The following is a 550-nucleotide window of genomic DNA, read 5'->3' on the forward strand; positions in this document are numbered from 1 at the left end:
GAGGCAGGAAGGGGGGTAAGTGCCCGGTGTTGAGGGGCAGGAAGGGGGGGGGGTAAGTGCCCGGTGTTAAGGGGCAGGAAGGGGGTAAGTGCCCGGTGTTGAGGGGCAGGAAGGGGGGGTAAGTGCCCGGTGTTGAGGGGCAGGAAGGGGGGGTAAGTGCCCGGTGTTGAGGGGCAGGAAGGAGGGGTAAGTGCCCGGTGTTGAGGTGCAGGAAGGGGGGGTAAGTGCCCGGTGTTGAGGGGCAGGAAGGGGTGTAAGTGCCCGGTGTTGAGGTGCAGGAAGAGGGGGTAAGTGCCCGGTGTTGAGGGGCAGGAAGGGGGGTAAGTGCCCGGTGTTGAGGTGCAGGAAGGGGGGGTAAGTGCCCGGTGTTGAGGGGCAGGAAGGGGGGTAAGTGCCCGGTGTTGAGGTGGTTAAGAGCCAGACTGGAAAGCCAAAAACTGATTAGAAGATCGATGTGATTTTGTAATCAGTTTTTGGCTTTCCAGTCTGGCCCCTTCACATCCAAGTTCACACAATTCCCTGGATTCGTTCTCGGAGTTCTTGGTCTTCC

This window comes from Aquarana catesbeiana, linkage group LG09, assembly GCF_042186555.1.
Source record: "Aquarana catesbeiana isolate 2022-GZ linkage group LG09, ASM4218655v1, whole genome shotgun sequence".
Classification (NCBI taxonomy): Eukaryota; Metazoa; Chordata; class Amphibia; order Anura; family Ranidae; genus Aquarana; species Aquarana catesbeiana.